Here is a 15747-nt window from a genome sequence, read left to right as displayed (position 1 = left end):
ATTTCCCTCAGTTTGAGAACCAAGGTATCAATCCAGTAGGATAATCTCTTCAAGTCCAGAGTACCTACACAAACACAAAAGAGCTTGCACCCAACGCTATAAAGGGGTTGTCAATCCCTTCAAGATTGATTGCAAAGTGAGATCTGAAGGCGGAAAGTGCAACGAAGTAAAAGAGTAAGGCTGAAAATATGGTGTGGAGTAGACCCGGGGGTCATAGTGTTCACTAGAGGCTTCTCTCAAAATAGCAAATATTACGATGGGTGAACAAATTACTGTCGAGCAATTGATAGAACCGCGCAAAGTCATGACGATATCTAAGGCAATGATCATACATATAGGCATCACGTCCGAGACAAGTAGACCGATACTTTGTGCATCTACTACTATTACTCCACACATCGACCACTATCCAGCATGCATCTAGTGTATTGAGTTCATGACGAACAGAGTAACGCCGTAAGCAAGATGACATGATGTAGAGGGATAATCTCAAACCAATGATGAAAACCCCATCTTTTTACCCTTGATGGCAACAACACGATGCGTGCCTCTCTACCCCTTCTGTCACTAGGTGAGGTCACCGCATGGTATGAACCCAAAACCAAGCACTTCTCCCATTGCAAGAATCATAGATCTAGTTGGCCAAACAAAACCCACGACTCGAAGAGAATTACAAGGATATGAAATCATGCATAAGAGAGATCAGAAGAAACTCAAATAAGATTCATAGATAATCTGATCATAAATCCACAATTCATCGGATCTCGACAAACACACCGCAAAAGAAGATTACATCCGATAGATCTCCATGAAGATCATGGAGAACTTTGTATTGAGGATCCAAGAGAGAGAAGAAGCCATCTAGCTACTAGCTATGGACCCGTAGGTCTATGGTGAACTACTCACGCATCATCGGAGAGGTCATGGTGTTGATGAATAAGCCCTCCGTATCCGAATCCCCCCTCCGATAGGGCACCAGAACGTGCCCCAGATGGGATCTTGCGGAGACAGAAGCTTGCGGCGGCGGAAAAGTACTTTCGATGATCTCCTCATTTTTTCTTGGATTTTAGGGAATTTATAGGGGAAAGACCTAGGGCAGAGGAGACCCAAGGAGCCCACAAGCCTGGGAGGCGCGGGCCCCCCTGGCCGCCGCTAGGGGGCTTGTGGGGTCCCTAGTGGCCCCCTACCCTGATTCTCACGCTTCCCGATCTTCTTCTGTTTCGGAAAAAATCTATTTGGCAGTTTCGTTCCGTTTGGACTCCGTTTAAAATCCTCCTCTGAAAGGGGTCAAAAACATGGAAAAAACAGGAACTGGCACTTGGCACTGAGTTAATAGGTTAGTCTCAAAAAAGATATAAAAGGCATACAAAACATCCAAAGTTTGACAAGATAATAGCATGAAACCATGAAAAGTTATAGATACGTTGGAGACGTATGAGTAGCCACCAAAAATACTCAGTTGTTCTCCCATAAAATATCTCTGTCCAAAGCAAAACCAGCAAAATCGGTGCCACCAATATTTCCCACTCGGGCTTGGCGATTTTCCACCAGACACATGCTTAGCCAAACCCTAATCTCTTGGTACCACCAACTTTCATATTGGTGGCACCGAGATTCAGTGACCAACTTTCTGTTGAGAAAATTCCAAGAATCGGAATTTCCGAGATTGGAATCGGTCTCATCAATATTTGGAAACTGGTCTAGGTCATTGTATCGGTACCACCAAGATTCATATATCGGTCTCACCGAGAATTCATAAGTTTCCACATTTAGTGCAACTTTGTACCATCGAGAATCCTTTTGGTGTCACCGATTTGGGCAATAATGTTGTAACATTTGGATTTTAGGAGATGCCTATATATACCGATCGACCTCCTATCATTCGGAGAGGAAACACTCAGAACACACACACCCACTTGCGAGATCCATTTTTCTGAGAGAGAGCCACCTAATCATGTGTGGAGATCAAGATATTCCAGTCCAACCATTTGAAACTTGATCTCTAGCCTTCCCAAGTTGATTTCCGCAAGATCAATCTCTCCTACCCATGCCGAATTTGTGAGAGAGTGATTGAGTGTTGAGGAGACTATCTTTTGAAGCACAAGAGAAAGGAGATCATCATTCTACCGCATCTATTACCTTTTGGAGGGTGGTGCCTCCTAGATTGGTTAGGCGTCGCTTGGGAGCCTCCTACTTCATGTTGTGGAGTTGAACCAAGAAGTTTATAAGGGCAAGGAGATCACCTACTTCGTGAAGAGCTACCATGAGTAAGGCCAGTCATGTGTGGACGGAAGCCATGGTGGAATAGACAAGACCTCTTCTTCGTGGAACCCTTGTTGGTGGAGCCCTCCGTGGACTCTCGCAACCGTTACCCTCCGTGGGCTGAAGTCTCCACTAACGTGGACGTACGATAGCACCACCTATCGGAACCACGCCAAAAATCATCGTGTCAACCTTTGCGTTTTATCTCCCTACCTTACCCTCTACATTACATTTGTATGTTATTACTTTCCGCTGCTATACTCTTAGATATGCATGTGTAGGGTGAACTTGACTAGTCATAATTGCTAAAACTGGCCCACAACTAAAATTGGGAAAAGGCTAAGTTTTTATCTTGTGAAGTAGTCTAATCATCCCCCGCTAGACATACTTTCGATCCTGCAAATGGTGAGGACGTGGATGATGATGACGATGGCAATGGTGATGATGATGAGAGTTGTGATGATGTTTAAGCCCCCTTGAGCGCGGTGAGGAAGATGAACCTCTTCTCCTTGCCAATCCCTACTCCGGATGAACTCTGGAGGCTAGGGTGTGCCTTCTCGATGAGTTTCTGGTCTCTTTTGGTGTCTAATTCACGATCCGATTTCACAAGGCAGAAATAGTTGATCTGGTGGTGGTGTTGCCACTCTATATGTTGTCAAATTATCATGTATGTCACCTGAGCAAAATTGCTTAGGTTGCATGCATGATACTTGCATACGAAATGTGTAAGGATTTTCTGGTAGTACCTGAACTTACTTTCTTCCTTCCAACCCATGTAATGTAATACATATATTGATTCTCCCTTCAGCGATTAATGAAAATAGCATTCGTACTTCAGTTTGATGACAGCAAGTACTGCCTTCATTGATGAAATAATTACAGCTGCTTCTTGCATTTTCTTAGCTCTCTTTTCACGGTTAATTTGTCCACGTAAAGATCAAATAGAACAGAGAGAAAGAGAGGGTGTACGTAAGTCGTACGTACAAGGATTTTGCATGCGGCTGGCCCCACTTATTGATGTCCGAAATGAAGGGTGATAACAAGTGGCGGTAAGGTAATGCAAGTACGCACTGTGTCAGGGAATTAACATCCTTAACTATATACGGCCACGTACATATATATATATTTATATGTGCATGCATGTTCCTAGGCCCTAGCTATCTTACCACACTGGTGTAAATTGTGCTGTCGGTCGCGTACGTAGATTATGCATCTAGAATTCATACATATTTCCGTAGCGAGCGGCCTCCAAGTAGCTCATATTTCCTTTCTTAATTTGTCTATGCTACTGTTGTTATGCACTGTAGTGCTTAATTACAATTCACAACATGCACATATGCGTATTAATTTGGAATTTGAAAACATTTTGAGTTGAATATGCATGCCCGACCCAATGATTAAACAAACGGTACTCTTCCGGCGGTACTTTATTATCTGGAGCCGACAAACACTAATCAGGAGTGGTTAAGTTATTCCTTTCGTTTCCAACTAACCGTCTATTGGAGAGATGCGATGCGACGTGCAATGTGCCAGTGGGTGGGTAGCCGCTGCTGGAAGTAACCTCTGCGATTGGAGGAGGAGCAAAAAAGCTTTCCAATTTAACCACCGGCCTATATTAACTACTCCCTCTGTCATTAGCTGATCATTCCCATGTAATCATCTCCATAGGGTTGACGCGTAAAACAAAATCATCTCCATCGAAAAGTATTTACAGTAGTAGTAGTAACACACTCCTAATGTAGTAGTAGTACTTAATTTAGTACTAGTTCCTTCATTTCATAATGTAATACGCCAACACTTTTTAAGATTTAACTTTAATCATAAATTTAACCAACCCGAACGACTGTAACGGAAGCAAAAAATTATACCATTAAAAACCTCTTTCGAATACAAATTTAATGATATGAATTTTGCTCGTAGATTAAATTTATGATTAAACTTAAATTTAGAAAACACACACGCACTGCAATATAAGACGAAAGAAGTATGTACAACTATTAGAGGGTGACACTAAGAGTAACTCCAACCGGTCGACCCAAACGGACGGCCATTTTGTCCGTTTTTTGTTCGTTTGGGTCGGTCCAGCGGACACCAACGTCCACTTCAGCGTTTGGGTCGGCCGAACGGATACCAACGTCCGCTTCGGCGTTTGGGTCGGCGCATGCGTCCAACGTTAGCCCGGTCCATTTTTACCGGTGTGCGAAAAATAAAATAACGTATTTACGAAAATAATAAACAAGCATAATTAACATTAAAAGTCGGCCACGAAGACCAGTGAGAGTCCATGTGTCCGCATTATATTAATTAAACATAAAAAAACCTAAACTAGGAGGCAGCCCTAGGAGTCGTCATTGTCGTCGTGGGGCCGGTGAGGTCGACCAGCGTAGGCGTGGGGCCGGCCCAGGGAAACGTCGTGTTTCATAGCACAACTGCATGCGCCTCCGTCGTGTGTCCCGCCGACGCAGGCTGCGCTGATGACGGTGGCAGCGCAGCAGCACAGACGCGCTCCTCCTGGTCCATCTCCCGTCGTTCCTCCTCCGCCTCCTTCTCCAGCTCCATAAGCCGAAGGCCTTCGGCATGCTCCGTCTGTAGGTGCTCCGTCTGCCAGTGCTCGAGATGGGGACGGGTGGGTTCTGGAAACAGATGAGGCGGAACCAACCGCACAAGCGGATTAAAAAATGCCGACCGCGGCCGCTGACGAGTGGGCCCGAGGAGGGCGGCCATCATTAATATTGTTGATCGGGGGTTGTTGGTGCGAATGCTGAGAGGGCGAGCGCGCATCCGCGCCGACGCATTTCAGTCCTAAATTTGGGCCGGAAAAGGATTGGCGCAGACGCGTTATGGCAATGGGTCGGCGCGTTAGGCCATCCGTTTTGTCCACGCAACCCCAAACGGATGGCGGCGGACGAAATGGGTAGCCCCATTGGCGTTGCTTTAACAACCAGTGGCTCAATCGCGTGGTTGACCGGATGGGTGCGCTGAATCAATGCTCCCGGTCGGCTGCGATGAGCTCCACTGCTAGAGTCCACGACATAATCCTCCACATGACGCCATGGTAAGATAGAAAGGCCATCAAGTGAAGCCCTCACCGGCCTTTGGCTCCTCTCCCTCTGGCGTCGCCCCGCACGCGACTATGAGGGAAACCTAGCCATCGCCGACAGGCCTCTCTACCTCCCTACTCTCCTCCTCCCTCGATGTCGCCCGAGGCCGCGGTCGGGCGAAGCTTGGTCGTCGCCGGCGGCGTCAGGGCTCTTTCATCACCCCGTGCGGCGTCCTCGACGTGGGTTACGGTGGTTGGTCGGGGACACGGTGCTCAGCATCAGGCGCAGCGACGCAGTGGGCATCAGCGTTAAGGTGCGGTGGCGATGTGGGATGGCGCATGATAGGGGGCAAGCTGGTGCGTGCGTGCGTGCTAGCGGGGGAAGGCGTGGTGACGACGTCTAGATCTGGTCGACACGCAGCGCTGGGAGTGGGCGCCCTTGGTTGCGGTGGCCAAATCCTACCCGGGCTCTACTGGGGGGTGGCGGCGCTACAGTCGGGGTGCTACAAGCCAGCGGGTGGTGACGGCACGGCACGTATGGGTCCGCCCCTGTCACTGCGGGTTGCGGGCGGCCTTCTCGCTATGTTGTAGTGGTGAGGGGGCGGCGTGGCAGCGGTGAAGGTGGGCGGCCCTCGTCTAGTAGGGCCCTTACGTCTAGACAGCGGCGCTCGGTGCGGAAAGACCTCCCAGGTGAGCTACCTTGGATGCGGCGGTGGGTCGAATTGGTTTCCCTTGTTGACGGGCGAGCGTTTGCAGATGGCCTTGCGGAGAGCTATGCCGGCTCCATAGTAGTGTATTCTACGGGGAGCTCGGTTGGAGGGATAGGTGGCCTCGATGTGGTCGCATCACCTATCACCGGCAAGGGGTGTGTCGGTCTGGATTCGTCTTCTCCCTTTTCTCCCTTGTTCCTCAGCCATGGGCGGGCTGTGCAGTTCTCCCAGCGGAGCGTCTATGGGTGGATCTGTCGGTCGAGGGCCGTCAGTTGGTCCAAAGCCGGGGCCTTTATGTAGGTAACGGGGTTGTCTGGTTGCAAGGCGGCGGCCCTAGCGGAGAGAGGCGCTGCGTTTGTGGGCGGAGCGTGCGTCTCAGGTGTGGGTGGGCAACCATGGCCTCGCGAGTGGCGTGGTTGCAGGTGGTTGACGGAGTTAGGGTGCAATGGTGGTGTGTGAGCATCGGGGTACACCACTTGCCCAGTCCTTTGACTGACCAATGGTGGCGGTGCCCGTTGACGTCGTACCCTTCTTGAAGGCTCCATCGCGACGCTCCCCCTCATGTCGTCTTGCTCCGGGTGAAAACCTGATCTTCGAGGATCAAGCGGTGGCAGCTATCCTTGGGCGTACCCCTTCTTAGAGGCATCACTTTGGAGGCCTGGCTTCGTTGTGTGTGATTCACGTCTCAATTGGTCTCAGTGGGGTGGTGTGTTGGTGTCTCGCATCTTTGTATCTTGCTTGGTTGTGTGCGTTGTTCGGTCTCTTGGATGTATTCGATGATGGTTGCTTTATAATATAAAGCGGGAGGGAACCCTTTTTCGGTAAATGCCATCAGGTCAACCATCATGCTGATTGTAGAAGGTAATAGAGGGATTGGTGAAATAGTTGTTGTATTGCTTGAGCCTCATGGGCATATATATAGGAGTACAATGATCAACTTAGAGTACAAGACACGGTAGGACAAATCCTAGTCTATCTCATATTTCCTAACTAATCAATATACTCAACATCCCCCCGTAGTCACAACAGTAGCAACGCAAACGGTGAGAATGTAGAAGAATCTGAAGGTAAGCCGACGGTCACCCCCCCCCCCCCCCCCCCCCGTAGTCGTAATGCTTGATGCATTGCGAAAGTTGTGGCCAGAGTGGAAACCAACTAGGATGCTCAAGCAAGGCGGTAACCGTTTCTGCCGATGTCGAGGTAGCCAAGAGAGTAGGGTGGTGTAGCCATGGTCGAGGTAGCCATGTGAAGAACGTCGTGGTCGATGTCGAGCCAGGGTAGCCGGTCTCAAGGAAGTCTTCGCGGAGCCCGGGCGCAAGGAGGAGCCGAGTTAGTGATGGGCGCAGTGGTGTCGAAGTAGTGGTTCGTCGGGAAGAAGAAGTAGTTGAGATGCGTCACACTAGGTTTGCCAAGACCGGGGACGCGTCGTGGATGAAGGCATGCATCGGTGTTGCCAGCACCAGGTCATCCATAGACTGACGAAGTCGATGTTGGCGATGCGTCGCTCCAGGCTTGCCAGACCTAGGAGCACATCGGGGACGAAGGCACACGTCAGTGTTTCCAGCACCTACACAAACTGGTATGCCATGTCGAGGAGGCTAGGAGAGAAGGACTCGACGACGGTTGCGGCGCAAACCGACAAGGGGCCGATGTCGCCCCCGGTGCTCGAAGTAGCTGAAGTGCTCAGGGAAGACGACACGACATTGGCGATGAGATGGTACTTGACGGAGATGAAGGGGTGGACGGGCACTGCGGCTTGGGTGACCGAGCTGTAGCGGAGCCGAACAAGAGCGGCGGCGGTAGCCTGACTGAGGTGCAGTGGCTAGTTAGGAGCGCGGCGGGGATGCTCGAAGTAGGCGAGGAAGAACCCGACAACATGATGAAGGCCAGCTGGACTATGGCGTTCCCACAGTGAGGGAGACGATGTGGTGCATACCACAGGAAGTTAACATGCGGGGATGGCGGAGTGGACCACGCGCCATAGCACTATGGCCCAAAGGGGCAATGAAGCCTTAGCACACAGGCCGGGGCAACGACAGGAAGAACTCGGGGCAGCAGTATAGACCACGTGCTGTGACGCTGTGACTTGAAGAGGCAACACAGCGGCGGTGCACGGGTTAGCGTACACATGGGAACAGCCTCGGGCGACAGTAGGGACCGTGTGCCGCGGTGCTACAGCCCGAAGGGGCGGTGTAGCGGTCGCTTGCGGGGCAGGGCAACCACGGGGAGAACCACTCGACAGGGGTGTTCCGTCCCAATGGGGTGACGCAGTGGCGGCCCGTTGCTTGATTGGTGGAGGGGCGCGCTGTACTCGGGGACAACCTTCACAGGACCTGCGGAGGCGCATGCACTCAACTAATCAGGTCAATCACATGACCCGGATGGAGTCGCTCGCGGCGGAAGGGTGATCAATCCGGTCGCACGCGAGGTCGAGGCGCTTCTTAGTGATGAGGACAGAGTCGTGGACAGTGAACCGGGGTGGTCGAGTAGACCAAGGGGTCGGCGGCTAGCAGGGAATGGTGTGCCCGAGGCAGTGGGCACCCAAGCACAAAAGCTCGAGGCAGCCGACAAGGGACACCACAAACCCGAGCCACAAAAGCTCGAACCGACAAGGCCGCCCGAGCCAGGCAGACAGCGAGCCTAAGGCAGACAGCGAATGGCGGCGGAGACGGTAGGTGATGCAGGATCCTGATTGGACGCGGGCGATGATAACCGACACGGAGCAACGGTCGGACACACGCGCAAACAACGGTCGGGATGGATTGTCGTGTCGCGCGAGGCCACAAGGTCGCAAAAGTGGTCGGGGTCGCTGAAAGTGCATGTAGTTCCCATGTGTGGTTTTAGTAATTGATGACAATCCTAATGGACTAATGTTTGCATTGAGTTATACATTTGAAGGAATGTTCTATTTGCAATACATGAAAACTATTGGATGAATTGAAGTATGTTTATTCCATGAATATGCAAGAAGGATCTCGAATGAATCATAAATGAATGTCATATACATATTGTTGTGCATGCATCAAGGATTATCTCAATGATTGAATCAAATATGATACGATCAAGATGAATTCCATGTGATGAAAAAGATGTGATCCATGTGGATTTCATTGAGGATCTCAGACATTCTCATGCTTTAGATTATGGTTTGAACCATGATGGATCAAGATCCTGACAGAATAATTAAAGATAAGAATTCTACATATGTGTTAAAATAGTATCATGATGAGCTCATATGTTGAGTCATGGATGATTATGTCTTGAAGCAAGTAATCCAGGTGAAGAACTCATTGTGCGTCTCAAGAAACTATGTTGTATCATGAAGACAAGCAAGTTATAGCCAATATGAGATTCATGGAGAAACTTGGTATGGTCATGGTGAATTAAGATATTGGTAATCATTTCTTAAAGCAATGAAGCATAACAAGAAATCAATAGGGCCTTCAAGACATCAAAATTAATCATGGATCAAAGATAAATGTTGACCAAGATGAAGATCAAAGAGTTCACTCAAAGTTGGTCATCACACAAGCGCAAATTATGTACCACATGGGATCTTGTGGTATGGTAAGTAATTGTCAATTGCACTTTGTGTACTAACTCATACTATGTGTTGTCTATGTCTATGAGGGTTAGGTAATTCTCATGGGCTCGCATCAAGAGAGAGATTCCAAGTGTCCATGAGAGGATGACATCAAGTGTTCATGGTCATGCTTGACAAGGGCAAGTTCAAGATAACCATCCCTAAGGATTACATGCTTGAAGCTTGTGGATGTTCACATGATGGACAAGTGAAGATGAATACAAAGCAAGGCCTTCACATTGTGTATGTGAGAGATACTTGAAGACTTCATCAATGTCTTGTCTTTAGCTTGAGACATGAAGAAACAATAACATCAATCTCAAGTGAAAGGCTCGACTCAAAGTTATTAGTTCCTTTGACGTTAGTGGTGTGAAGTGATGATCACCGAATAAACATATACACTCAAGAATGGATTATTGATAGATATGTAGTGTGGCTCTTTTATGGTTCTCGAGTTTTAGGGATCCCGCACTATTAACAGTGGATCAAAGGGTTTCGTAATGGACTTGCTCAGGTCAACATCTTCTATAAATAATTCCACTCCTATCATAAATCACAAAGTCAAACCATTAGCCAGAAAGGGTTCCCCAAATTCTATACTCAAACCTTTGCATTGATTGCATCACCCATTTTATTTGATATTAGATGGTTCTCTATGCGAGTACCTGAAGCATTTCAATAGCTACAAAACGAGCCCAAGATCATCAAAATCGGAGTTCGTATGGAAAAGTTACGCATGTTTTACTATTGGTATGTTGGTTGTTTATTGGGGGGGGGGCGGAAGTTCCGGGAAGGTTCCGGGAAAAGTTCTCGGCTAAACAGAACGTTTGCGAAAATCTGTCCCAAAGGGAGCCCGGAAGTTCTGGTGGCCATAAGTTCTGGGCAGGTTCCGGGGCAAGTTCCGGGCTAACCAGAAATTTTACATTGTCTGCCTCAATAGGGAGCCCAGAAGTTCCTGGAAGCCTAGAAGTTCTGGGCTACATTTTCCTATGCATAACGGGCAGATTTGGTGGGGCACTATATAAGGTACCTTTCTTCCCCCAATGAGCAAGGGCTTTTGGATCTAAGGTTTCCCCATTGGTTTGAGCTCTCTCCTCTTCCCCAAGCCTCAAAACTCCAATCCATTTGGGGGAAAACTATCCCATGGATCTAGGGTTTATTTGTTGACCTCCTCCATTGTTCCTCTCATAATCCACCCCTCCATAGCATTACTTGCTTTTGGTGGGATTTGAGAGAGATAGGGATTTGAGCATTCTTGTGGTAAATGTCGACGAGATTTCTGAGAGTTCTTGAGAGAGATTTCATCCAAGCATACATTCACTCCTCTTTCTCTTTTGACCAAAGCAATTTGTGGTTTGAGCAAGTCTTGAGTATTTCCCCTTTGATCTTGTTACTCTTGGAGGTTGGAGACTCCTAGGCGGTAGCGGTGCTTCGGTGAGGAATCAACTTGTCATTTGTCCCCCAAAAAGTTGTTGAAGGTTTGGAGGCTGCCTCAAGGTCTACCACTAGTGGTTGGGAATCGCCTTCATGGTGATATCTCAAGAAGAATAGGGCGAGCCTTCGTGGCATTGGTGTGCCTTCGTGGTAACATCCACCTCTCTAATGGTGACTAGCTTCCCTCCAAGGAAGTGAACATCGGGATACATCCTCGTGTATGTGACTTCGGTTATCCCTAACCCTAACTCATACTTGTAGTTTACTTTGGTTACTTGAGCGTACATTCACCACATATTGTTGTCCTCATTGTATTGTGTTGGATATTTCCCTATAAAGATTAATCATTTAGGGCTACACTTTATATCTCGCAATTCACACCTGCTGCTATTGATATATCTTGTGTTTAGTGTGAATTACTAACTTGTGTCATACACTTACATATCTTGTGATATTGCTCAAGTAAGTTTGTGTAACTTACTTGTGCTTGTGAGTAATCTTGTTTTGCTCTTCTTAGTAGAACAAGTTGTTGGTGCATGTAGTTGAGCCTAGTATATTTAGGATTTGTGCTTCAAAAGTATCCTCTTAGTTTATTTCCGCATTAGGATAAAGCCAAATCCGTAGAAGTTTTTAAAACGCCTATTCACCCCCCCTCTAGGCGACATCGTGGTCCTTTCAGTCGCGCCATTAGTAGCGACGGCCGGCTTAGGGCAGCGGACTAGCGGACACGCGAACGACGGTTGGGACGTGTCGTCGTGTCGCGTGAGTCCGCCACATCATAGAAGTGGATGGGGTCGCGCCGTTGGCGGTGACGGGCGGGCAGTCGCGTGGATAACGGTTGTGATGGGACGATATGGTGTGCAAGGCCATCGGGTCGAAGAATCGGTCGGGATCATGTCGTGGTCAAAGTAGAGGCGCGCAAGTGTCGACGACGACGGGGGGCGATGCAATCTGATCTTAGATCGGAAACCCAAGAAGAAGAATGCCGATCAAAATGATCGACCGAAGAGAGAAAAAACCCGGATCAGGAGATTAGGAAAAAGACTCGCTACGGCAGCCGATCAACATGACCGGTGGACGAACCGTGGGTACGGGTTGCGTCGCCCCCGACGGCGATCATGGAGGCCGACCGCCCCGGGGGCGATGCACAGGGAGGAAGCGGCGGACGCTCGGTAGGTCTAGGAACTTGCGGCAGATACCATGTAGAAGGTAGTAGAGGGATTGGTGGAATAGTTGTTGTATTACCTGAGCCTCATGGGAGCACATTGCATTAAACCACCACATTTCGGGTTTCCTCTTCAGAAAACCATGTTGTCCCAAATCATTTGCAAAACGTACCACATATTCAGTAAACTTTTTGGAAAAAAGAACTAATCACTCATTTTGCAGCTCTTGAGGGTTTTTCCGACAAGTGGGACCCAAAATTAATGACGTTGTGTACCAGCCTAGCAGACGGCGCCGTTAGGGCATCTCCAACAAACCGACGCGGTCGGCTCGCGTCGGACACACAGACCAACTCGACCCCCGCAATCTCTCTTCTCTCTAGTGATTGCGAGTTCCCTCCTACTCCTTTCCTCCCTGCTCTTCTCGCCGCCACCTAGCGCCTATGGTGTTGTGGGATGACAGCGATAGCAGCGAGTCATCGACGATGCAGTACATATCCTCCTTTGACTCCCCTGTGTCAGTCAGTGCACTCGGTTCTCGCAAATTTAGGGTTTCGATCTTGGCATTTGGGATTTAGGGTTTGTGGTACTTTTGGTCCATTTGAACTCGTTCTTTCGTTTTGGACCAGATCCGAGCTACCATAGATGACCCAAACTTCTCAGGTGATGATGATAAGGTGATGTGCGAGCATGGCAAACCAAGGAAGAAGTATGTTGCATTCGAAGGGATTAGCATTGGGAGTAGGTGCATTTCTTGTGGCATTGAAGTAAGTTGCAAATTTGTAATGTTGTTTTTCAGTTGTAGCTCTTCTTTCCAGTATTTACAATTTGTTCTACGGTTAACTAGGCACTTTCAATGTTCATAATCACTGTTTATAGTTCATGTTCTGGTTTTTTCTGTTAACTATACCTTTGATTTAACCCTTAACTAGCAATTGCACTGAATATTTAACTCAATGGTTAATTTAACTGTTAAATGAACTGAATATGTAACTGTTATCTCAATATTTAACTATCATCTCAACCTTTCAGTAAACAGTTATCTGAATCTTTAATTTAACTGTTAATTTTGAAAAGAACTGAATATTTATGTGAATATTTAATGCAGGGAGATGGTAATTATGGAGTACGGTAATGGCTAGATGAGGAGTGGCTAGATCATCTGCATAATGCTCTTCACAAACTCTGGCTTATGTATGAGGAGGCCAACATTGCAATAGGATTGCGTGCCTGGAACATTCAGCTACTGTCCACAATTTGACAGAACTGAAAAATGAGTTGCAGGTGACTTATGAGAAGCTTGTTGAAGATGTGAACAGCCTACTGGATTTCCAGGATAAGCTTCCGCATCCACATACCAACATTGGTGAGGATAACAATACTATCCATGTGGATAAGAGCAATGGAGTAAATCTAAATGAACAACTGGTTGTAAAGGATGCTGAGATCACTAAATTGAAGGTTGTTGTTGACCAGTTGAAGTTCATTCATGTAAGTGCATCTAGTGCCCCTTAGTGATTTTTGTGTACTGAAGACTTGTAGGTTAAGAGGCTAATGTTTTTGTGAGTGTACACAGGCTCTATAAGTCGCTGAGGAGTTTGATTTATTCAAAAAATATCGACCCCTAAAAATGTATATCTTCGACTGAAGACTTTGGTAATTCCTTGAAGACTTTGAAAGTAAGGAAATTGGTGTGTTCGTGAAGAAATTGATGCGAGGAATTTGAAGGGTGAAGACTTTTGTTTTCATAGTTTTATTTCCTGTATTTTGTGTCACAGGACCGCCGTACTGTTAAAGGGGGTCGAGGTAAAACTAAGGAAAAGTTTCCAACTGATGCTCATCTCAAAGCCTACACCTACCCAATCCTTCGAGTTAAGCCTTTGGAAATCTTGTACAGCTTAGTCAAATTCTTCAATGAACAGATACGAAGATCTTTTGGTCTCTCAGGAATTTGCTCTAACTGAGGAGTTAGGTTTTCACGAGTGCGAATTACCTACCACTGAGGAACATGAGTGACATGAGGACTTCCAAAGTTGAAACGTTCCAACTATTGCTACGCCCCGCACCAGTTGTCCCTAACCTTATCCACATAACGGTCATATCATCAAGGCATTTATATCAAATCATGTTGGGATTGCTCCCCGGCTATAAATAGTCGCCACCCATAACCACTAGTTGGTTGACTGCTCCACGAGAGAAACTCACACTTGCCACTTGAGAGAAACCCATTCTTCGAAAACTTTGAGAAAAAATAATCAATGAGGAATAACCCCAAACACCCAAAACACCCAAAGTGACTGAGCATCACTGAAGAGATTGTTCATGTGTGGAACCGATGATTTTTACCTTTGAGGATTGTGCATCCTCCAGAAGGTTAGGCGTCATGGTCTAGAGCATCCAACAGTGAATTGTAGATCACCGGGTGACCAAGTTTGTGAGGGTTTGGAAGTCTGCCCTAAGGACTTACCACGAGTGTTGGGCGAGGACTGTGTGTCCTTAGCTCAAGGAGAATACGGTAAGGACTATGTGTCCTTGGAGTATGTGTCCTTTGGTTTAAATACCAAGCCACTCCAAACCAGACATACGACTGTCACAACAGTTGGAACTGGGTCATCAAACCATTCTCTTCATCGAGCACCTCGTTCTAACTTCTCAACCCTTTCATTTCCTCAGTTGTATGTTGATGACTTTGATCGGTACTGTTTGAAGAATTTGACTGAAGACTTTCTCAAATTCCTCACCCCAAATTATTCACTTAACTTGTTCTTCACTTGCCTATCCTGATCACGGTACTTGTGCAAACCAAATGTTTCATTTCACTTTGAAGACTATGCTATTTTTGTTTTGCACACTTTCCTGAGTACTTATTTCACTGCACGTAGTTCGTGACTGAGGACTTTCCTCACAAGGAATTTCCTCGGTGACGAATTTATAAAAATCGCCTATTCACCCCCCCCCCCCTCTAGTCGATATAACGCACTTTCGATTCATGTTGCTCAAGGCAATGTCATCAGGAATTTGAAGTTCAGTCATCTTAAAGAGAAGGAAAAGATGAGGTCTGATAGTAGGACTTTGAAGTTTTACTTTGCTGACTTGAAGAAAGAGAAGGAGAAGTTGTGCATTGAGAAGAGTAACCTAGATTGCATCATTGCTAAGCTGATGAAAGATAATTAGAAGTTGGTCAGATATAATAATACTCATGAGTGCTCCATTGTAGACATGAAGAAAGTTGGTGAAAACCACAAGAGAAGGCTCAAGGAGATAAGGGGTATTTGTGATGAAGAATAATTAGAGGTTCTTACCTTGTTGGTCATTATCTTGTGTACTCCATGGACTGTAGTGTGTACCCTATGAATCCTAAGTACTAAGTTTATATTATGTCCTTGAACTATGGCTTGTAAAGTGTGACCTAAGTTGTTTGATGACAGCTTAAGTACTATATTATGTCCTTGAACTATTTGATGTGTTAAGTCGTGTCAATTATGGTCACTTTGATGTGTTATTCCATTTATGTTATGGTTTGTGATTAATGTTGTGTGAGGAATGGTTTTTGCA

General features: G+C 47.0%; 2 pseudogenes; both read left to right on the top strand.

Annotated features, from left to right (window-relative positions):
* Positions 1 to 5456: 5456 nt before the first annotated feature.
* On the top strand, positions 5457 to 6471 carry LOC123427423 (annotated as a pseudogene).
* A 6164-nt stretch (positions 6472 to 12635) lies between these two features.
* LOC123430531 lies at positions 12636 to 15480 on the top strand (annotated as a pseudogene).
* The last annotated feature ends 267 nt before the right edge of the window (positions 15481 to 15747 follow it).

The sequence above is a fragment of the Hordeum vulgare genome, chromosome 2H, assembly GCF_904849725.1.
Source record: "Hordeum vulgare subsp. vulgare chromosome 2H, MorexV3_pseudomolecules_assembly, whole genome shotgun sequence".
Taxonomy (NCBI): Eukaryota; Viridiplantae; Streptophyta; class Magnoliopsida; order Poales; family Poaceae; genus Hordeum; species Hordeum vulgare.
Note: the sequence above shows the minus strand (reverse complement) of the source record. Positions and strands in the feature narration are given on the sequence as shown.